Source organism: Etheostoma cragini, chromosome 11 (assembly GCF_013103735.1).
Source record: "Etheostoma cragini isolate CJK2018 chromosome 11, CSU_Ecrag_1.0, whole genome shotgun sequence".
NCBI lineage: Eukaryota > Metazoa > Chordata > Actinopteri > Perciformes > Percidae > Etheostoma > Etheostoma cragini.
The window spans coordinates 16340233-16364259 of record NC_048417.1 but is presented as its reverse complement, the minus strand read 5'-3'; the positions used below and the strand labels follow the sequence as shown (position 1 = coordinate 16364259).

The 24027-nt window shown below is 38.2% G+C and overlaps 1 long non-coding RNA gene across 1 annotated transcript; it reads right to left on the bottom strand.

Moving 5' to 3' along the window:
* Positions 1 to 922: 922 nt before the first annotated feature.
* LOC117953506 lies at positions 923 to 23727 on the bottom strand. Its single transcript, XR_004658625.1, has 3 exons — positions 23717 to 23727; positions 20449 to 20455; positions 923 to 1110 (listed from the first exon to the last, which is right to left on the bottom strand). It is a non-coding gene; the product is annotated as an uncharacterized LOC117953506 (long non-coding RNA).
* Between the last annotated feature and the right edge of the window lie 300 nt (positions 23728 to 24027).

Sequence of the window (24027 nt, the reverse complement as noted above, 5' to 3'; positions counted from 1 at the left end):
ACACACAGTAATGACACGTATTTGCACTAGCATTGCAGCGGGCCTGTGGTCTCGAAGAACTGTTTAGATTTTGTCCACTAGATGTCAGGGAGCACCCAGATTTGAGAATGAATTAACTAGCATCCAGCTCTCAGTGACATCATACCTTTAAAGGTGCTCTTTTATGCTTTTCCGTATTTTCTGTCATATCCGTAATTTGATCTGTGTCAACAAGGCTTTTTTAAATATGGATGCCTGTATGGGTGTGCCTCCTATGTATTTGGTAATAATATGAATGCAGTAGTAGCATTTTTATTTATGTATGTATTCTGGCATATATTACCTCATAGATGGTTGGTACTTGATAAGGGCTGAACCTAATTTTTGTTGTACTTGTTAGAATGAAAATGAATATATTCTATATTATGTTGGATTTAATGTTAAACGTGGCCAAAACTACAAATGATAGTTCAGAGAAATCCCCGTCAGTTGTTAAATTCTCCCCAATTCCGGGTCACATTATTACTCAGGAAACATTTCTGGTTAAACAGTATTTGATTTAAAAGCCTTTTTTCTGCAATTTTTTTTTTCTGTAGAAATTGCTGCTATTTTCTGCTAGTGACCACTGCTAACTATAGTAGTGGTTTGCTGACACCTGGGAGACCTGGTAGAGTAATCTTGGCTCTCATTGCTGTTAAATTTAGGTTGCATTCCTGCTGAAACATGTTTTTAGGGTAGTATTTTGATCAGAAGCCTTTATCTGCGATTTTTGTTGATAGAAAGTTCTGCTCCATTCCAATACAATCTAACATCAGCCTATTCCTAACTATTAAGTAGCTGCATGCTAATTCCAAATAGGGCTGGGACGTTTCACTGATTACGTAAATGCATTGAAACATAATTTGCGTTGTCACATCTAAAAATGATGTTTGCCTCCAGCAACGGCGCAAGTATGGACTCCTCGCAAAAACACGTTGAGAAAAAGGCTTGCACCTGATCTTCTAAAGTGTGGGAGTATTTTACTCTTAATGCCAACAACAACTTGGTAGACTGTAGACTTTGTAAAGTGGTCCCTGAGTCAGGATAACCGCAGCAAAACACTGTACGTTGTGCTCACCCATGTGTCTCCAGCTTCCCCCTTAGCTCACCTGTATACAGTATGTCCTGCACTGACTTGAGTGTGAGGTAACCTGTGCTGCTCTCCCCCGTCTGTAATTGCTAACCAGACTAGATTGTTTCAGATATCTCACAATTCCTTTATAACGGTCCATGTAATAAAAACTTGTTGAGTTTAAATTAGTCTCGGTCTCATAATTCCCTTAGAAAGGACAGAGAAAAATTGAAATTTAATCGTTAGATTAGTCGGCTAATCGAAAACATAATCGCTGGGTTAATCATTTTAAACAATCATTTCGGACAGCCCTAAGGTCAGATAGCTGTAATTTTGGTGGCCAATGTTAATGATTACTTCCCAATTCGGGTAACATTATCGCTGGGACATTTCCGGTTGTGTAGTATTCCATTTAGAAGCCATTATTGGTGATTTTTCACAATGCAAAGTCCTGCTATAACCTCCGTTGCAGTGCCTCCAGCTGCTACTAGTGAAACAACTGCAGAGTTGAGATTCCAGGAGACTCGGAAATGCGGAAGCACACTGGCTAATTAAAGCAGACTGGGCTTTGTTGGGAGGGGGGGGGGGGGGGCTTAAGGAGACAGGCGTTACAGAGTGTCTCAGACTGAGGGTGAATACAGGAGCAGCAGTCACGGTTAGTTTGACAAAAATAAAGTTTCTATTGAACATTTAGAGCATGCAAACATTATCTAGTAAGAATGCAAAATAAAAGTAGAAACCTGAAAATGCTATATGATAGGTCACCTTTAACCTTTCAAATGTGATCAAACTAAAGAAAACTATTGCATCTCATCACTTCTTAAATTTAAATGCCTATCCCAATGATTTTAGATATTTAAATTCAGTGTTCACTGCACACACTTATCACTGCATACCCTTAAAATGGTATATGAAAACAGTTTCCAATGAAAATAAAATGAAAGGATCTTCCTATTTTGAAGTTCTGATCTACGTTAAGGTGTTAATTGCGGAAGTGCTTTCTCCTGCTTTCTTTGTGCATCAGCCACCAAAAGAGGGAGACATAACATTAGAAATAAAGAAAAATATTCGCTCCACAACTGAAACCCCCACATACTGTGTCTCATTCAGTTACTCATTTCTCAGTACAAGCTCTGTATACCATTACGTTTATAGTTCAAATCAGTTCGCAGATTATTAGATATGTTGTTATGTTGTTGTTTTTTATTTGCAGAGTGCACCTGACCACGACGGTTGTAACACTCTAAAATGTTGCCTCTTCTTTGTCTCTCAGTCTCTTAGCAAATGCAATTCCTTCTAAATTAGTTTGAATTTTGTGAGTATAAAGCTAACACAAAGAGTTATATGTGACTGTAGTCAGAAGATGGCAATGGTGTCAGGTCACTGCTTGGCTGTCAGTGTTGGTGGCCTGGACGGGCAGCGGCTCTGCAGTAAGCAGGGCTCCTTTCTGCCTGTTGGAGATCTTGTACTGGCTGCTTGAGGCCGCTCTCCCCACGCAGGGCTCCCTTCACCAGCGTTCACCTAAATCTGTCACACAGATTTGACACTGCGTCACTTGGAATGCTCTCTGAAATGACATGTATATAATGTGGAATATTGTGCACATTTACAGCCTGGACTTCCCTCAGAGCATTAACGGTTTTCTTGTTTTTTTTAGGATTTCTTTTTTTCCGTGTTGGGAAAATAAGACTCAAGTTAAACAAATTTTTAACACTCCTACTACTATTGATGTAAATTGTTTTTTATGTCTAGGCCTAAAATGTTTTCACGCAGTTTACTGTTAACTTTAACTTATTTGGTGTCGTTGTTAAATAAAAACATTCAATTTGTAAAAACAACATATTTCCTAATCAGGGGCGGGGGGGGTGGAGTTAGAGGTTAATTGTTTATGTTTAATTAGCTGTTAAAGACCGGTTCACAATGTTACCATATGGGGTGTTTTACCAACTGAATGTTGTATTTACAGTTCTGTGGCCAGTCAAAATTTTGCCGTCAAACATTCGGCATATTAAGGCCATAAACCTAACAGCCCAAATCAGCTCAAATTAGGCTCAGCCACTTATGCGTGAGCAAGACCTCTAAATGCTGTCTCGTATCTTTTTCCCTGTGAGAAAACATCTTACACTGATCCTGATTTTAGAATAGATTAATTTCAACTTTCTTTTTCAGATAAGTAGTGTATAGAAATGCATTTTTTTTTGTTGTACAAATGAAACCGAAATGTTAAGGGAACAAAATTAATAATAACAATTCACTAATATATTGAGCTGCAGATTATATTAACATGTTACGTCTTGTTAATGTTTACTGCATATAAAGGGTACACTTTTCTATTTTATGTTTCATTACTGTTTTTGTTGAATCACATTTTCACAGGTAACAAACTGACGTAATATTAATTATATGCTTGGCTTTATTATTTGACTATGTGAGTCTCCACTCAGCAGCATATATTTACACACTCTTCCCCTTTTGACAGCTAAGTTTTTGGTTGTTGATATTTGCAGTAATGAATTCTGAATATACTTCCTATACATAAAAAAACTCTTTGCCTATTCAATCTTATGTTTTTCAGCCGGCTGCCTCTGTCTGCCACCAGTGCGTTTCCTCGATAAGAAGTTCAGCCTAGAGAAAGTTCGGCATTAGCAACAGAGACCAGACAGTGGACTGAGTGCCCATCACCCTGGGTTCACTTCTTTTCCTCATACGACGTTCACTCTGTGGCTTTCTTCTGCAGTATTTACTGGATAAAGTGGAAGCAACTGGCCTTGGTGGCCAGTAAGTAGGATTTTTTTCTCCTCATCTGGTGTGGCATTGCCTTTTTGTATTGTGTAAAGTTGCTTGAAACTGGATTGTGGTTTAGGGTTCTCAATGCATAAAGTCTCAGAATTAAAAATAAGTAATGCAGTAATTAACAGAGTACTATGTGATACAATGATGTTTGTCTACATATCCTGTATACGTGTTAGCTGTAAGATCTTTTTGTTTTTAAAAACTATAATGTTTGTGTCCCCAGCAGGTCTAAGGGGATCATTGTGATTCACTTATCCAGATGTAAATGAGAAGCCATGGACGTCTGCTCCTTTGGGACTCTCCACCCCTTTGAAAAGAAAATAGAGGTTAAAAAACTGCTAAACGAGTTAGCAGCAACCAGGACCCCTCTCTTCCACAGGTAATGAGTTTGATTAATTTTTGACCTTTGGAAACTTTTCACTCCTTTTTTTTTTTTTTTTAAACCTTTTTTTATTTTCCCCTTCCTGGCTAATAAGATGCCACAGGGTTTTACACCGAGGACAGGAGGAGCACATACTTTGCACATGATATTACAGGTACACAGAGGCCATATTGAAAATGGCAATTATATTGTATACCATCAGCATTTTTTCAATATGTTTTTACATTTTAAAGCATTCATCAAGCATCCAGGCAACGGATAACAATCTAAAGACATTGTAAAATATATGTACAATGGTTGAGATGCTTTCTTGACTCAAAGGACGGCAAAAACAAATGTTGGCCTATAAATAATAATGCATGGGATGCTTATTTTCTCACACAGGTGTTTAGAGATCCTCCCTCTGATAAATCATGATTTGTAAACTTTCCCATAGACAGCAGTGACAGGTTTCCTCTGATAATGTAGAAATATGGGGAAAGAGAGGGCTGGGTTTAAGTAGAGCTGTGATTTAGAGCAGAGAGATGCAGCATCTCTCCTTTCCAGAGGAGGCCCTCCTGGGTTTGATTTAATTCTCTGCTTGCACTATTAAAAAGGCCTTCTACTCTCTTCACTGTATGCACCTTGCTGTCATAACTGGCACAAAATCATTTATCAATGCCGCTTGTTGGCAGCGCGACTAAGGCCTTTCGCAGTGTATATATTTTTTTCCATTATTGATTGTGTATGTAATTCATGAAGAAGTACAAAGATGGGTCTCCTCCTGTGTTGGAATGACCATATTAGGCCAGTAGATGACGGAACTGTTTCTGCTTCATCTACAAATCCATATAACAATCATCATTCCTGTTGGGAAGGAAACTTGTTGTTAAAATGTTTTATTCCACTGTTGTCTTCCTGGCAGCTGAACTCAACAATAATTCTGTGCTGGACGTAAAACAAGCCGTTATTTGGTGAAATAAACGGAAAGGCAGTGAATGTCAGTGTCCCCCTTTGTTGTTTAATTTATTTATTTTCAAAGTGATGGGAGGTGTCCTTGCTGTGAGAGTTAGTCATTGATGTGGCTATAGTTAGTCCGTCCCCTGCAGCGACTGTCTGTAGGAGATGCTACTTCCTCTCTCCTGCTCGTTCGTGGCTTCCTTTGCCCAGAATGATCACCTCTCTCGGTCTGTTTGGCTGCATTTTGTATGGGGGTGGGTGCACTTGATCGAGAACAAAAGATATAAGTGTGAAGTACAGCAAAGCCGCAGTTCCAAGAATCACACTGCTCTGGGGTCAAACAAAGTCCTGTAACCTTCTCAACAAAGCCAGCTCTCATGAGACTCGTACTGCTGCAGATCAGTGAGTCTGCATCTCTTTAGTGTTGAATTAGAAGTTGTGTACCCATTGAATACTTTTAATGGGCTTATAAATATAATATAATGGTGATATATATACATCACTGTGACTCTAGCAGTTTTCTAACTAGTTTAAGTAAAGAGTTAAATGCTCCAGTCTGCTATGCGAAGGAAAGTAACTAAGTGTCTGAAGGCTGATTGTTTCTTGCCATAGGCCTACAGACCCAGTTACGTACATTACTTGCTGGATTTTGTAGTGTATCATACACCGTATATGCTTAAATCTTTCTGTTGATAGGCTACAGGAATTATACTAAAGTTTATTTAAAAAGGAAAGGGCAGACAAGAATAAGACAAAGAATGCACTGTAAAAGAATAGGCAGTGTAATTGCTGGATGTTGATTTTATCCGTTGAACAATCTTCATTTGTTATATTTAGTGTTATAATAATACTAAATTGGTTCATCAACAACTTACTAATGGTCTTATCAGCAATTGACTATCCCTCTGCTCAATAGGCTTAAGGTAAATGGAAAGAATCTATTACAGGCTGAGAGCCCTTTATCTCAGCTGTCTTAAATATTGACATTTACAGTAATTTGTCCCCATTTTCTATTGATTTCTTGTTTTGCTTTCAGGTTACGCTTTAAACAGGGTAAATAATGACAGATTTGATCAAAGCTCCTTTCAGAGATGATCCACACCTAGCTGGCTGTGCTGATGACATAGTTCATTCATTAGATTAGATTCAACTTTATTGTCATTTTTCAGAGTTCAAAGACAACAAAATGAAGTTTGTGTTCAACCAGAAGTGCAAAAAGAGCAGAAAAGTGCAATGTGATATAGAAGTATAGACAGGACAAGAAATATAGTGCAGTGTAGACAGTAGTGTACAATTGGCTTACAGAAGGTGGTTTAGAGTATATACATTAAATATAAATACATGCAATGTATTAATCATATTAGAGCAGAATATATGGCTATGTAAAATAAGCCATGTATGAACATGTACAGAGATGTGCAAAAGATTCAGTATGAAATAGACATATACTGTATGTACGGTACAGCAATGTGCAGTGTGGTAACAGTACCATTGTAGTACATAAGAGTAGTAAGAACAAGTGAATGTGCAGGATGAAGAGAATGAAGAGCAGTAGAATATGGCTATGTATAAGTGTAGTTACAGAACGTAAGTTTGTATGTGAATAAATAGAACACTATGGGTTGGGTTGGGGGCTTAGATGGATGCAGAGCTAGACTTGGGTTGGGTGACAGCGGCAGGAAAGAAGCTTCCTCTGAACCTGCCGGTTTGGGTGCGGAGAGACCTGCCACGCCTTCCGGAGGGGAGTGGGGTGAACAGTCTGTGGTTGAGGTGACAACAGTCTTTGATGATGCTGCATGCCTCACGCAAGCATCGCTTGTACTGGATGGCCTTGATGGAGGGGAGTGACGAACAGATGATGCGTTGGGCAGTTTTGACCACCCCGTGCAGTACTTTTTGGTCGAAGGGAGAGCAGTTGCCTAATGAATTGGTATAACTAATGAAGCTTCTGTAGAGTGGCGATTGCAGTTTTGATGAAGGCCAGGTCAGCGGTGACATCTCTTAGAAACAGATTAAGCATGTTGTCAGCTGCAGAAAGTCTGATTGATACCAAGATATTGATCAGAGCTGGCACGGGGTTTGTTAGTATGCTAATTATAGTTATTAGTCCGATGGAAGGTGGTGTGGCTTTTGCAGCAGTTTGTTGGACTCAGAGAAACAATCCCTGGCAGAAACAAGAAACCAAGAAATGTTTGCAGAATTTACAAAGCAATTAAACTGGCTTGCAATTATGTTTAATGCACACATTTTAACCGGCATTATGTGAGTTTAGGTTAAAAGACTTTTCACTTATCACTTTATGTATCCTCTTATGATTGCAAATCCATATAATCCACCAATAATGTTATATTTCCCGATCTTGCATATTATTACACCAAAAGAATTACTCTTCTAGTGTTAAACTGGAAAGTTTTCAACTCCCGTATTTATTTTGAAGATCTGTGCCCAAAACTATGATGTCTTTCCTTGGTTTTATCACTTCTATATCACCGTCTGGAATGCATTGGTAAGCCCGTCCTCCAAGGGCTACTATATAGCTCTCTCTGCAGGCTTTGTACAGGATGAAGAAGTCATAATCCTCAAACAGACTTAAATTCCTCCAGAAAGGCTCTTGATCCTGAATCCACTCATTTTCTTCAAACAACTTGGCCCAAAAGAGAAGGGATATTTGGGCATAGCTGAAATCCTTGATTGAAATCTGCTACAAGTGGGCACAGACACACGTGTGCGTCGATACACACACACACACACACACACACACACATGCATGTACACAAACAATACCCACACACACAAATACTTGCACATGCACCTCCCAAGCCGTCGCCTGCTGTCGGTGAAAGCCTGGACCAGGTTGTTGAGAGGGGTTCTCTGAGCTCTTATTAAAAGGTAAACTTCTCTAAGGCCAGGGAATCATGTCAATCACAGGTTGTGTTTTCGCAGCGAGCCCAAAGCCTGCTCTCTCCACCCTGTCAGACGCTGTTATCACTCTCAAAGCCATATCAGAATGCTGTTTGTTCTGCGCTTTAGTTTCACCCACACAGCGGATTCAAAAAGGTACAGGTCTATTTGATAGTGTATATTTCATTGCCGGAGAGAGACTGTGTTTGTCTTGCTGTGTTTGTCAGTTCATATTTGAGCTGAGGGTTCCTATTAAAACTAAACACCATATCAGAGGAATATTGCCACCGCCAGGCTCTTTTAAATCGCATATTGAGCCCATGGAGTGTGGAAGCAATTTAGTTGTAGCATAGTTTATGTCTGTGCTTGTGATGTTTCTATTTACTCTTCATTTTCATTTATTTACACAGTAGCCTCCCTCTACATATTTCATATGCTGTAAAAAATACTTTATTGTTTCTAATTTCCTGAAATATTACCTTGTTTGCAATTTCACTTATTTAATAATCCCTATGAGAATATGGCTATTTTCGTTGAGCAGCACTGTCAAAGTCCTCAAAGTTCTAAAGTCAGCTAAGACTTAAAAACTTCATGCATCTTTAGCATTAGACTTCATGTTCAACACACTTTAATGCTTGAGATGTTGTATCAGTCAGACAAGATGCAGCTCAGACAGCAGCACCACCAAAAGCGTCAGGTGGTGAGTTTCTTTTTTGGAGAACTCTGAATCCACCACCTTAATTGCTTACTGGGATATGATTGTGATGATATGATGAAGTGAAGAAGTTTTACATTACTAGCGGTAGCAGTACCAGTGGTCACTGAACACCTGTTTGTAACTACTTAAATGTCCCACGCCTGCAGGTATTCCACGCAAATTTGGAAGTACGCCTCGTTTAGAAGAAGTCTCGGAGCTAATCCTGCCTTGTATTGACCGACGTTGGACGAAACAGCTTGCTTATGTAGTATTAGCCAAAGTGGTTAGCACACACCAAATGTTTCGGCCAAATATGTACACGGCCTTGCCGATACTGACCAGCTCACTTGGAGACTGAAAGCAGAATATATTCAGAAACCCGTGTCTCACTCAAAACAGTATGGATGTTTTTTTTCCCAAGTTTGTATGCGTGTGGGACCACCAAAAACACAAAATAACACCCCAAATCCCAGAAAGTGTTTTTTTTTTCTTCATAATATGGTCACTTTAATTAGTCTGGCTTTCACCAGACCAAGCCAATAATAGATAGATTTGAGATTGAGTATTGGTCCGCTGAGTCTGCTCTGTATTTTCTCTGCACAAGACGGGCATAGTTCAAATGACTCTGTACGAAATTGAAAAGTCATTCAACCAATCAGACCAACGATCCGGATGACGTAGAAGCGACAGCGGCATCAAAAGGTTTGCTCAGCTTCGGTGGCGTTTGGTGGCCGCTAGATTGAATATAAACAAGAAGCTACATGGTCGTTTCTATCGTTGTCATGTTAAACCCTCTAAAAGCGCGCCAGGTAGAAAAGCCAGTTTGTGATTGGTTCCCACAAAATTGTGACCTGAAGGAGGAGAATAAAACATGCAGGCGGGGTTTACCCAGTCTACACTTTAATAGCATCTAATATTTTTATTCAACTGCATTTGTGTAATAATAATAATAATAATATGAATGTTTGTTAATGCCAATATTTGCTGGTATTTAATAATCACTGTCCAAAATTTGTATTTAAAGAATTTGAGGTTAGTTTTTGAAAATTACAGTAGAATTGATTTATAAATTTTGTCATTTAAAATGCAAACAAGCGTCATGTTTTTCAAATGCTATCAAAAATTATGTTGCTACTGTTAGGTAACAACATTTTCCAAAATAAATATAGCTTTTTGGACAGAGAAAATCAGTTAATCCTTTAAATTCTATGAAGAATACCTGGCCTGGAATAGGGAAATGTCCCAGTTTCTATGACTCTTTAAATCTAAATATTGATTTTCTCATCTAAATCCCTTTTATCTAGATAATAGGCTACAAATCACGTAAGTGTTATACTACCAGGGTCAATTCATTACTGTATATACCTGCTAAATCCTCCTCATTCACCCATTGATGGATGAGGACGACAAAAGTGAAGCAGTGAGGCCATTCCAGTCATTAGTAAGTTTGCTGGACAAACTGCAGGAGTGTGGCTAGGGAAATAAAAAGGTACTTGCGCTAGTATTGACCTTGTTGCTGGACTTACTGCTGTTTGCTCTGTGGCCAACGCTCCGTCACACACAAACACGCACACACACACACACACACACACACACACACACAACACACACAATTTTGCATGCATGACAGAGAGAAATATATTGAGTGATGAAAGATGAAAACATTATTGGGTTTCCAATATTATCAGGCAGTCTTGGAGGCAGTTTTACATAGTTGTGTAATAACAACAACAAAAACAGGCGGGCAGACTTAAACAAAGTAATTATAAACGCATGAACAAACTCCGTTAATCTTTCATTGAAGACACATTTGATTTCATAAATGCATTTTTAGTGGTTCCTATGCTGCTGGAAAACAGACAATAAAGAGGAACAAAAACAAAACACTTAAATCTGTTCATTAGTATTGCAAATGGTAGTGTACTCCTGTCTTTTCAAGAATCCATATCTATATATGAAAAACATTTCAAGAAGGTTTGTGATAGAACGCTGTGTAAACAACCTATTACTGCAACTCTGGCTGATTAACATATGATTGTAATTCATCATATCATGTGCAGCTGGTGACATCTTGCAGTAGCATTTATTCCATGTTGATACATGCCTTTGGTTCCTTTCTGACAACTCAAAACAAACAGATTGCAAGCTGTCGCTACATTTTCTCAAGATAAATGGGGAAATGAATTGGGAAATCAGGTGTGTCATGTGATTAGCACAATCATGCCTGAGATCCTTGTGGAATCATAGTAACTTATTAGAATAAACACAGACAGTGCAGACAATCTACTGTATTTTTTTTTTTTTTTTTAAACACTCCTTACAACCATTTTATTGTACAGTATACTGTGTATAACCAAGCTTTGTCCGGGTAATATCAACATGAATGGTATAAAGTAATACCACCGTGACCTTGTATGAATCAAATGTTACCCTTTATCAGTTTTAAATTTAAATGAAGAACTACATAACACCATGTCTAAATCCCCCTAAGCATCTTTTTCTGCAATATATGTTCTGTTAAAAAAAAAGTTTCTATATCGTTGCCAATCAGAAAATGTATATGCTGACACCGATGTGTCTGTGATAGGCCAATATCTGTTGACCTTAATATTTGTAAGCAGAGAATTTCAACTACAGCCTGCCTACTTTTGGATTTTTGACGATGATGCAATTTGATATTTAAGAGTTTACAAAAAATGTATAACAAGATGTATGTTTTTTTTTTTTTTTTTTTTTACACAAGCTTTAATTGCATTAGTTTATCTAAGGATCTCTGGTGGGCAAACTATGTAATGAGATATACTTGTCATTTATGAAATGTAAAAGCATATTACTTATTGGCCAACAAGTAATGATATATCTGTGATTAGCTCATATTTTTCTTAGCCAAATGATGAACTGGCCTTTTGTTTTTTATGATAAAAGTAAAAAATGAAAAACGTAAACTCTTAAAATTATATAACTGAACTGAAATTTTGGTTAAAAACTGAATAAGCATTTCAAGCTTTGCTCTTGAAGAACATTGTGGAATAACTGCTAAAATAGATACCAATAATTTGCATCATCAACGAATAGAAAGATTTCTAATTATAGAGCCAAACCTTCCAGTAGTCGGTCACGTTTGGTGCTTACGTACAGTTCATATCGCGTTTACATCTTGAAGTTTTTTAACACAGAAGTGATAAGGTTGATTTAAAACTGTGCTGCCTACCAAATCCCATTTGACCTGCACACTGCTTGACTTGGCAATGTGGGAATTTGAGTGGTATCACCGGGGATGTGGGCAGGGCAGCTGTGTTGTGCAGCAGTCTCCGGATAGTAATGGGACGCAGTCACCAGGGAACTCCTTTTGAGTGTGTGGGTACTGAGGGAAAACTGACATAACTGTGGGCAGAAAAGAGAGGAGAGAGATTCAAACGAGTGAGCAATAGTGAGGGAAAAAGAGGAGCGTTTGTATGGTCTTCTCTGCCACTGAAGTTGTAAAATGGGAACATATTTCTCCCCTGACAGCTACAGTAGATCTAACCCCCTGCGTTATGCTGCTTATGATGTTGTGCGGTGTAGAGGTGGACCGCGGGGGGGTCCCAAAGGCTTGTTGTTTCTTGTCAGAGATTAGATTGAACCAAGCGGCTCTGGTTCATACTCTTGCCTGAGAGAAGCCGGTACTCCCTGGAACTAACCACAACCTCTGAGCTTTGTTCTGTATTAGTTTATCCAGATTTATTTCCCATTGTAGAATGAAAAATATGTTATTTCCAAATAGGTACAACCCTGGGGGCTTCCATAGCCTACTGTTGAAAATGTGTTAACTGTGGTATACTCTACACTGGGGCATTTATGGCCATTGGGAATGAAGTAAAATGATGTACATGTTTCAACATTTTAACCTAATCCTTCAGATAATTCTTATTTCATGCATTTACAATTATTCTGCTTGGCAATTTGAAAAGAATTACTGAAGAGACTAAAGGGAAGGCCCACTCTATTTATTCCCCAAACACCATTAGACAAAATGATGACCAACTTAAGTTTAGTTAACTTAAGTGGATGTGAAGTAGTTTAAGCTTTAATGTGTTAGACATTGTGTCAGGAAAATTAGTTTGAGTGTTGTATGGGTGTTAAAATATTCATTGGAGTGTCTTCATGCAAGTTGATTTTTTTTTTTTTCTTCTTCATATGATGTGAACTTCTCGCAGTGTAGATAGATGGACGACGCAAGGAGGAAGCACTTGTTCGTCATGTCAATTCCAGCCACAACAATGTGACAGGAACACAGTGAAGTCATTGATTTTCCTTCATCAGCTGGGGGAGGTGCTCTAACGACTATTAGAGGTGTGAAGAAAAAGGGCCTTACACTTGATGTTTAACATCAATACTTGCCAAAAAATGTAAATGTAGAATATGTACTTAGTTTGCCTAATTAACAAGTTTACAATTATTGTCCCCAAAAATCCTCCTAATAAATTCAGTACTTCTTAAAAAACTGTAAATACTCTTAAGGGCTTTGGGGAATTGTGTTTCATGATTGCCCTTAGACTGCACACGATAATTGTGTAGAAATAGAGATTTTTTTAGAAATCACCCTCTTTTTCTGTAATAATCAATTTGATGCATTCTTGTCTGCTCTGTGAGGGAAGAGGTTAGCTGTCCCCCTTAGTTTTAGACAGAAGGTTTAAGGAGGGATCCTCTGAAGGCATATGTCAGTGTGGTAAAGAGCGCTGACAGCCATACGTCATCTCTGCCTGGTGCAGGCCTCCTGTATTTAAAAGAGTACGGCAGTCAAAAGCCCATAAAAGTGAGTGACTCCTCTGAAGCAACTGCCACTGCATGCAGGGAGGAGATTCAATGTGAAAAAGGGGAGATAATGTGCTCACTCACTAATGGGCACCCGACTAGACACAGGCTCATTTTTCACATCATGTCATCTGTAAGGTTTGAATAAAAGTAATGGCCACAATGAGCCTGGATCTCTCACAGCCATTATGGCTTTTGCTTCCTCACTTTTATTTGTGTTGACTTGTACAGTCGGAGGAGATGACAGTCTCTGGGCCTGTGGATCAGTCAGAGTGATGATCTGCACTGCTCTCCCCTGCCGCTGACAGGTCCCTTCTCTCTGTCAGGCATGCGAGGCCAGAATGCCGCACTACGTCATATCAAATGCTGTAATCTGACAGAATAAAGGGATTTGCACACTGGGGACATCACAAACTCTGTCTTTTGTAATTTTCTGACAGAGACAGAAGGGGGAAATGAAGGGGTTTCTACAGTTCCATGTAGTAAGAATTAGTGTCAGTCAAAGTTAAGTGGCTATTTTAAGATAAATAGGAGAGGATTTCCGTGGCATGTTTTGGGGGCATTGGGCTTTAAAAGACTATGCTAATGTGAGTAGATACTGATTGGTCGTTGGATGTTTTCATTTCCTGAACATTCAGAGTCGCAGGACAGAGCGTGTCTAAATATCCATTTTGAAAAGGTTAGTGTGTAATTAACGCTTAAATTCACTGCTACTGTCAACCATGTTCAGTTCAGAATTACAATAGATGCTCAGATCTTAAGCTTTCTTCTAAAGCATACATTGTGCACACTGACCTATACAAATGCATGTAAATAATACAAATAGAGTATTTTTATTAATAATAAAATTTGTATGTGTGTTCTGTTTCAGTGTGTCAGGCCTCTTGCATAACAGGATCATTTAATGTATGTATACAAGGTAAGAAAAAGTAGTAATATTTGATAACATAGTTTATGCTTCATCAATTACTTTTAAAATAAAGGAAATTTTGTGTCAGCCCCTATAAAAGTGTGAAGATGGATGAGAAAACAAGTGATTTCCTTATTAAGTTTAGGAGTCAAAGGCCTTGTTCCAGAGCTGTGAGCTTCAAGAGCCCTGAAGATTAAGACATATATTGGTTTCATGATGGAGGCCACAAAGTTCATTTTCAAAATAAAATAGAATATTACTCACAGTCCTTTTTAAAATTCAGATTGCCAGCTGACCTGTGACTTGGAAGTAGTGTATTACATTTTCAATGAGCTGCCGCTATGTCACTAGAAGGAACAATCCCATTTCTTGCTCTTCTGCCAGGGGAATTGTGGGATTAGACCAACCATAGTTTAAGGAAGTAAACAGAGATACTGTAAAATGTATATTTACGCTCAGATTTTGCTTTATTTTCCTCTTACATCCCTTTCACGACAACTGCATTATTCTGTTAATTCTTGAAAGAATTGGAACTGAGACGGGTATCTGATTGCGAGCCCTACTGAGACAACACTGTAGTCAGGGAAAATGAAAACAGTCCTGCTTTGTAAGGCATGTGAAAATCTCCCACCGGTGATATTACAAGAGACACATGCACACAGCTCTGGCTGATTTTCATATATATTAAAATCACTACCTACTGTGGCATATGAAATTGAGCAAACCGCTAAGGCCTAGGCTTACCATAGAACCATTGCTTCTCTTGGATTCAGATTTTACTCTCAATTCTCTGACCCTAAAAAAAAGTGGCCAATAATCTCATTCACACACTGTTTCCATGAGAGACCCCCACGTACCCTACATAAGACCATAGAAGTAATATTGACATTAGTCAGCTGCATTAAAAGTTGCATGTCATACACAAATATTATGAAAAGTTAACTCTTTCCTTCCAGTTAGACACACTTATTGCTGCCAGTATGGTAGAAATCTCCATTTAAAGCTTCCTACAGGACAATGGAAATGTGTTTGTACAGCTCTTGCACAGAAATATCAATATAATATTCAGTCCATATTCTAATTTTACCTCTCAGTACTGAGAGCTTTTTGATATTGGGGAAATACGCTGAGCATAATCAGTCAGTGGACCTGGTGGAGGGCTGCACCACACATACATGGTAATAAAGCCACAACTTCAGCATGGTGCAGCTCATTCCCATAGTAGCGACATCCAACCCCCATCTCATTGCACCAATGCCTGCCTCATCACTCCACACAAAATATCCCACCCTTAATTGGTCTGTGCTCCTCCAACATGTTTGTAATGAAAAAAAGCAGCACATAATTCTTAGTTTGTTGGCTGGCAGAGCCCAATTTACAAAAGTGGAGGTTGGTGATAAGCAGAGACAGTATGGCTGTGGAGTGCTCAGAACAATGAATCACCCCGCTGCCAGGGTTGAGCAGAATATAATTGAGTCCAACATCTCTGAGCACTTTCACCATAATTAATGATAATCTGTAACAGAGGAATCTGAGATTCCAGTTCACAGAACTGTTTAATTAGGCCCAGTAATGAAAGCACAGGCACTACAAGAATATGGCCAGCCTCATGATTAATGATTTGTGCTACTGAACACAAAAGTGCTGCACCGTTAACTCCAACGGATGCTGCCGTGTCTCCCTGGCATTTACAGAACACCAAAATACATATGGAGCTGTTTGCACCCCCTATATGAAACATGGTAAATACTGTGGTTGTTTTTTATGCGTATGCTCCTGTTTTCATGATTGCGTTCTCTGGATTAGCTAAAACATTTTTCACCTTTTTAGTGTAATTATTTAAAAATTAACAGATTCTTTTTTTTTTTACATTATATTGAAAAGAGTTATAATTGTCTGTCAATATATATCAATGTGTTTCACTGATCAGTGTTTAAAATTTGGTTTAGTACAATGTAAATGAGCTAATGTGCACCCTTTAAACTAAGTTATAAATTCCTATGACAGGAAGTAGATTTGTATGAAATAGATGAGTTGATATGTAGCATTTTTAAAGGTTAATATTAGTTGTATTTATTAGGTTATAAGAAGAAGGTATGCTTCAGTGAGATTAAAGATTGTTAAATGGAAACACTAAAATATGTTTAAATTGTCAGTGATTGTGTTGTGGCACACATTTCCAAACTGAACATAGTGACTGCATTTATTTGTGGCTGCCCAGCCAGTAAAACAACGACTTTTTATTTTTAACATATACTCTTGTGATAACACTGGCAACAGAAAAAAATGTGTAGTTCCATTCATTCAAGTCATAAAAATGGACATAGGAATTGAGTTTTTTTTTTTACTTAAAAGTATGGATTACATTATTGAATGAAATGCTCCAGCTCCTGTTTGTGCCTTGCAGGCATCTTTGTGGTTATTACTTGGCAGGGTAGCCAGAGTTCTGCGACTTCATAACACAGCAGCAGGCAGGGCTTTGCAGTGGCTATGTGCTAGACTGGCTCCACCTTTTAAATGGATCTCATGAAATGCACAGTAATACAGTCATACCGTTACAGAAACAAAATAAGGTTTTTGTTGGGCATGAATTGGATTTCTACCCAGAATAAAAGCTATTAGTCACTCCCTGTCACTGGACTGCTTCCAATATGATGCCAGACCTCTGGTTCACACTTACTTGCTTATTTTAAACTTAATGCTTCCTTTGGTGAAAATTTGGTTTGGCAAATTAAAAGACATGCTAAGAGGCTTAATAGAAAAATCAGGCTGTTATCAAATAATTGGAACAATAGGCTGTGCAGGAATAGTAATTCATTTTTTCATCATACTTTTCAGTAAAATTTGAAAGTCTCCATCAAAATCACACACCTTAGGAAACATCAGTGGGAAAGTGCAAGAAACCAGGTACAGAAGTTTAACCCTCATAAATCTATGACAAAACTTTCCAAAAATGAAAGAGAGGACACATAAAAAAGAAAAAAAAGAGATTTTTTTTTTTCCTGAGAAAGAAATGACTGTAACCTCACACTCTCTTGCCCTCCCATTCCCCATGTCTAAATCTTGTTTAGTTCTTTAATTCTACAGTTTCTGACCTGGATCTGGCCATCGCTGCACATGAAAGAAATTACAAAAGCCTCTCAGTCACAGCAGCCCAGCTTCCTCTTGCACCACAGCATTTGTCATTGCCAAAACAGCAGAGTTTAATTAAGTGTTGTGAGCAGCCTAGTGAGAAACACACTTTAAATTAAACCTCTGAACATGCTGCTATTGGTTCTTTACCTTCTCAACAATCAGCAGGGTATACAGCATAAATTTCTATCTCTCAAGGGGGAATGCAGCTGCTGCACCTCTAGCGATTCATAAACGGCTTGCCTCCACAAGAGCAATCTCTATTACAGCACATTTCATTATAGCCCAGTTTGGAAGCAGCAAGCAGATGAATGTGATAATTAATGTCCCATCCCAACTAAACATTTTATTTACTCTTGATGAATTAACGGTTGTTATCGGGGACAAAAAAAAGAAGCATGTACTGTATGTCAGTGCATCTGTGTAGATGAAAAGAATTACATGGCAAATTATCTTGAGGCATCAAGCAATTCTTGGTGCAAGAGGAGGAATTAATTTGATCCCCTCTATGTAATGGATTGTTTTAAGTTGGTAAGCATTTGGATTAAGTTATGCATTTATAAGAATGTGTTTTGTTTATTTCAAAATGTATCCACACATGGATCGTATTCTAGTGATATGCAAATAATAGACTGCTACACTATTGATCATATGTCATCATTGTGTGTCTGTCATACATCGGTGTCAAGTACATTATATCATGCCACAAAATGTTGGTACCCACTATAAGGAAATCTAAAGGTTAAATCAAGGGATATTCAATATTTTTCATATTGTCAACAAAAAAACCAATGTATTGATCCTAAAAAGTATTGCCTGTTTAGCCAAAGCCTAAAATAGTATATGCTATTGTAATAATGTAATACTTTTTTTAAATTAACGTGGCAGTTTATGTTGAGTTGATCCCACATGCACCATCCTGGTGGGGAACATCTTAAGAAGCGCACCCAATCCATGGAAAAAAGTGGAAAACGGTCCCCATCAAATGCACAATTTATTCCTGTTTGAGTAACGTTTGCTGAAAACCACAGTGCATATGTGGTTTAGGAAATTGTTTAGCCTTCTTCATAAATTATTTGATTAACTTAAAGTATATACTTTGTAATAAATGTTTGTAGATTCGTGTATCAGAATCGGCATTATTTGTCAGGTATGAGGAATTTTGCTTTAGGTCGTACTGCTCACCATGCGCTTACTCCTACAAAACAAACAACAAAACAAACAATATACACACACTATAAACAGAAACAATATAGACTGGTTGATACAGTAGTGCAGTGAAGAGTGCAAAGTATGCAGGAGTAAATTATATAATAATCTTTCATGAGATTTGTTGACAAAAACAAAAATATAGAATATTGCCAGCCATATCCTTTACATTAAACGTATTGCCCATTGTCTGTATTTTTTGCATTAGAGCAATGGACTTTAATGTTCTTGCAAGCTATTGTTTTTGCATCATTACTATTATTATTAATATTGTTATTATTATTAGTTTTATAAAACTCCATGCACTAAAGTATTCCTCCACTCAGGTGCACGACTGCTCCTTAATGTATAGCTTTTATTCATCAACTCATTCTATATCGAAGTTCCTAGGCAGGCTAAGTGGCTAAAAATACTCTTGTGCCCATACTGTATAACATGTAACAAGCCAATTCCTGGCACAAACACAGAGAGCAATCAAACTCAGCCCACATGAACCTTAAACAAAGGTGGAGGTACATTTTCTATCCGTGTTGGATGACATTTCCTTGTCCTCCCGTTGCTGCAGCTCCTACGTTTGAGTGATCAGACAGCCATTACAAGGTCCAGGTTTATTAGCGAGACCATATAGGCCCAAAGCTCGCTGTGGTAGAGGTGTAATTCTCTACAAAGTGTGTCACGTTAACTCTGTTGACTGTTCCACACAACACCTGGTTGAGAGGACCTCTCACATCTGCAGCAGCCCTGTAAGGGAGCAGCGATGTCTGGAGCTCTCTGCAGTGTAACCACGAAGAAGCCCTGACATGTGTTTCATAGCTGGCTTGTTCATGCTGCAGCAAGCAGTCACTTCTACAAGGAAGTTTCCAAGTGCTAAATTGGATGAAGCGTCTTGTCTGAAGTGTCTCCACTTCCCTTACAGTATACTTAACATATATGAAAGAAACAAGTTCAACTTACAGTATAATGGAATATATAGGAAAACCGGTTATGTTTTAATCAGGAAATAAGCTTTGATCCAAGTTTACAATCAAATTTCAGTAATGATTTGAATGGAATCCCGCCATACTTGCAGTATTTGCATTTGACATGAGTCCTTTTCACGTCACTGCCATTTTTCAGCAGCTAATTATAACTTATTTGATAGGAACAGTGTTATCAGTCCGATATAATAAATCTAAGATTCATGGAAGCATGATAACTTACTGGTTTCACAGTAACAACGTCATGCAAAATGTATTGGGGCCTACTAAGGTCAGAGTTGGATCTCTTTTATCATTGATCATTTAAGGATGCTCCTCTGCTCTTCCTCTTTGGAATGCCAAATGATATATGATCACTTCTCCACCGCTAGTTAATGTACACTATTAGCTCTGTATTTAAACATGATAATGTAATTGATTCACAAATTGATTTATTGATGTTAATTCAAGTGTTTCATGTATTAATCTTGGTAAAGAAATTAATTTAGTATATTTTATGAGCTGTTATGCGATCAACTAATGATATGAATTAATCAACTTTAATAAGAATTCCAACACTGTTGTTTAACTAATTTGTCACTTTGTTAGAGGGAGAATGAACAAGGGCCTTTTGATTCACAACACCACTGTACTGGACTATTTTAGGGAACTAGACTGCTTATTTCTTGGATTATAAACTGAGGTATCACTTTATTAGGTAGACCTTTACAGTTTAATCCAGAGCAGCTAATCACGCGATTAATCTTACCTTTTTGTCCTATCAAGATGTGAATTCCTATCACAGTTTAATACCAAATACTGTATCATAATGTTTTGTATAAAATGATTGAGAATGTGACAATGGAGGGTCCATTGTTTTGATCTGGATTGCAAGTTTTAATAACAAGCTGAATGTAAAGGGAATTGACCCAAACTCTGACCTGCACCTTTTTTTTGTTTACAATGTAAAACTGTACAATGCAGTATAATAATAATAAGCAATAACAGCTTTCACTCTTTGAGTAAACACTGCAGTTGTTTTGCACTCCAGAGAACCATTTAAGTAGGTCATTAGGGGCTATGTCATGTCTTTAAAGTATTGATCTCTCCAGTCAATGGAAAAATAACAACCCGGTTATAAGCTACTTGTCCATAGCGATGGGCAACATAAATTATTTAAAAAGGGCAGATTCACTGCGGTCATGGAGCCATCAATCACAAGATATGGCAATGACAAAAAAGCTGTGCTTCACAGGTCCCTCCTATCTCCCCCCAGAACAATTCTATCAGCCAGGTGACTGTGAGGAGGCAGGATGACCTGATGTCACTCACATTGTTGCCTCTGCCTTTGAAGGGAGCCGCTCTCCTCTCGGCCCTGGAATGGGATGGCTAAATAGATTCTCTGTGTTTACCGCTGGCCTCCCTCCCAGTGCACACTTCAATTTGTCTAACAGTAGAAGGTGTAGAGAAGAGTTGGAGTTTCCCAAACAATGGATGAATTTTTTATCGAATGGTTGAATTGAGTTGCAAGAGGCACAATATTTATTCATAGGTCTTAGTCAGAGATATTCCATTGAAAAGTAAGTGATACAACAAGTGTAAAGGTTTATATAGCCTATATTATTTGTATCCTGTGCTAGCTACAATAAACAGAATTGATGAATCATATTTCATAGTACTTCATGTTGTTTCATTGTTTAATATTATCGCAACTATGCTCAATCACAGATATGATCAATGATGTGTGTGTGATTTATCCCTACGGTTTATGTTAGGTGTGGCATGGTTCACAAAACCCACGATTCGGTTTTGTGTTACGGTTTTAGGGTCAGGGTTTTCGGTTCTGTACGGTTCTTCTTATTTTTTTCTTTTAATCTTTATCACTCTGAAAATATACTTTGGCGTATGATCTATAGCTTAATTATCAAAAATGTAGGATACAGCATTCAAAAATGGTTCATATCATGTAAACAAACACAAACTGAGTTTGACTTGACTTTAAGCATGTTATTGGGACCAACTCTGAGGAAAGCTAGGTGAGAATGAGGTGAGAATGTGTATTGCCATCTACAGGAACTTGTGTGGCTTTTTAGCACACAAAGATTGAAATATTACAGAATCAATTGAAATAACTTGCATTTATCAAACTGCCAACTTCCATGTAGCTCTTACAACAATTGTATCCTTTAAAAGAAAAAGAGAGGAACTCTTAAAGCGCCATCGTTTGAATAAGTCAGAATAGATTAAACATAAAAAGTTCCAATATTCTTTTGTTCAGTTCTTTAACTCATCATTGCACTTACAATAATGAGCGTGGCTGTCCTCAATTTAGGTCATCCTGTACGTCTAATCTGTTTTTTTCCTGCATCCACTATGCGCAGAGCCGACAGGATGGAAACAGCAGCCGCTTCAGCGGCTTTAGATTGAAAAACGGTTACAATACAGTGATGTTAAAATGTATACAGGTTGGCAGGACGGTCTGAAATGTTTTGCACCGTCTTTTGCTGTACGTTTTGTTGGGAACTTGTCCATACTTCTGTTTTGCATGAAGGGGAAACACACTGTCTGATGTCACATACAGGCACGAAGCTACATTGCACGTGCGTCGAACCGTGTGACGAACACACGGTCCAAACAGAGACAAGCAAACCAAACAGTTTGGATGTTTTTTTTTAGTATATGCATCTCTCTTGCATTCGTATATTGTAGCAGCAGACATCACATCTTATTTGTACTCAGTTGTTAAGTATAGATCGATTGTTATATTAAACAGAACTTGTTTACAGGCGGAAAGTAACATTGCAGTCATGGTACATCAAGTATAGAGTAGAAAAATAATCTAAAATAACTTCTATTTGCAGGATATTTCCGGCCAAATAGACACCTAATTGTAATGTATGGTATACTGAAAATATAGCGTTATTAATAAAATGGAGCAACTCTTGATTTTAAGTCCTATAATCTGATTGGATGTGGTGTACTGATTTGTTTGAGCTCTAAAGTAATTCATGCTCATGATATATGTATTTTGTCTAGTATAAATCCCCCCCAAAAAAACAAAATGAACCCACCGCTGCATGAAGATGTACCTTAATAGCAGCTCATCAAAAAACACAAACTGTAAGAGCATCATAAATAAAGGCATGAAAAGGCACCCAAGCAAATAAAAATAAAAAACACAGGGAGATACTTAAGTGTGGCGGACGTGTCTTTGAGTTTGAATTTCAAAACGCAACTTTGATTAATAATTGATTATATGAACCCATGCTACATGAAAGGCAGGAAGAGGTGCCATTCTTGTGAGCGGCCAGCCAGTCAAACGGCACTTTGTTGTTTCAAATGCTACCCTGCGTATCGGTTCCATGGTCAGTCTTCTAACACCAACCCAGAGCTGTTCAACAAAGACAGCCTGACAAAATGCCGACGCTGCCCTGATGATACGAGACATGCAGGGATATGAATGACTACATCTAAGGGGTAATTGCTGCAGAGCAGGAGCCTCCTACCTCGTTTCATTTAGTCTATTAGCAATTTATGGCTGGTCTCCCTTAGCTCTACACAGGAGGGGTTTGATCTAAATTCTCACGAGCTTTTAGGTGAGGCTGGGACCCAGTAGAGAGCCTTGAGGGGAAGAAAAGGATTTCACGTACCAATGTTTTAATTCTCTTTAGCTTATCATTAATTTGTTGTCACAGAAGAAAGGTGAGCGCCACATAAATCTAATTAAAGTTAATGGGATTATGATCCCATTCTCGGAGTCTGTGAAGTCCTGTTTCATAGCTGTTCAGGAAACTAAAATATTGTTCTGCTTAGTGCATTATCACTAAGCTTTGCCTCTATGCTTGACTGACTGACTGCACAGTATTTGTACATAATATAATTAGATCATTCACTTTACTCTGGGACTGAGTACAGTAAAAAGTAGAAGCAATATCAAGATAGTCAATATCAGAGCAGTGGCAAAATAATAAATACAGATTACGGAAGGAAAATATAGTACGAAGTGAAAACTATCCTCTCGACACTGCAGCTGAAATAATGTTGATGTGAATAAACCGAGCGGTCTGTAAAGATTTTGGCCACCCCAGTAGGGCCTCTCATCCTTGTGGTGAAGGTTCATGGTAGGGGTTTTGAGCCAAGGGTAAAGGTGTTGGTCCTATCAGAGGCCCTGCTGGCTAATGCCCTGTGTCAGCCCCCCACTGACCGTGATGCAGATCTGGATGC